We start from the raw sequence: 1,048 nt of genomic DNA, 5'->3' as shown, positions 1-1,048 counted from the left end.
TGGATAGAGATAACGTCACCCCCCTCCCTCCCCCTCCCTCCAGGTCCCCATCTGCTCCCCAGCCCCCTCCCCCTCTCTTACCTCACTCTTTTCTCCCCCTAACGTATCTCCCCCCCTCATCCTCCTTCCCACTCCCCATCCCCCCTTCCTCTCCCCCCCTCCCCCAACCCCCCCCAAATCTCCACTTGACGCATTCCATTACCCGACGCCCTGGATAACTCCCCCCCCCCAACCCACCCCTCCCTTACCTCCTCCTCCCCCCCTTACCAACACTTCCACCGCTCCTGTCACCTTAACCCCACTTCCAACCCTCCCCCCTCCACCACCTTTAACTCCACTTCCTCCCCCACCTCCACCCCCGCACCCACATACCCCCACTTCCACCCCACCCCCTCCTCTTAACCCCCACTTCCACCCCCCTCCTCTTAACCCCACTCCACCCTCCCTTAAAACCCCACCCCTTTAAACCCACCCAATCCCCCAATTAAACCCCCACCCCTCCCCATTACCCCCCCACTTCCCCCCTCCCCCCCTTCGATCCCTCCCTCCCCCCCCCTTCCACCCCCCTCCCCTCCCCCCGACATCAGATTCCAGCGACGTCGGTTCCTCAAGCATTGTTTTATTACAGACTGTCAATCCCGGGCGACAAGTTAAGCCGACGCACGTTACAGGCTGAGAAACCCTCGGGGTCGCGCCACGTTCAATAATCGCCCCTAAGCTCCCACGTCCCGAAGGACCAAAATCGCCTACCCGCTCGGATCCCGTCGGCGTACCTTGTGCCGAGGCCATCGTCGGCATCTTAAGTTATAATGGCGTATTTTTGATTGACATATTTATAATTAGATTGTCGTTCAAAGTGCGCGGACTGAACGCGAGCGGGCCGGGCGGGGATGGGCGGCGCTGTCGGGTGGCGAAATTTGCGAAGGTAATTATTCATCTCGGGGGAATAATAAACAAGGTGGAGACGAAGATGAAGAAGAGAATTTGGGGATTAATTGTCCGCCGATATGATGGGTCAATATAGAGGTGCTGTCTTAATTGATATATG

Source organism: Penaeus monodon, chromosome 28 (assembly GCF_015228065.2).
Source record: "Penaeus monodon isolate SGIC_2016 chromosome 28, NSTDA_Pmon_1, whole genome shotgun sequence".
Lineage (NCBI taxonomy): Eukaryota > Metazoa > Arthropoda > Malacostraca > Decapoda > Penaeidae > Penaeus > Penaeus monodon.
Note: the sequence above shows the minus strand (reverse complement) of the source record.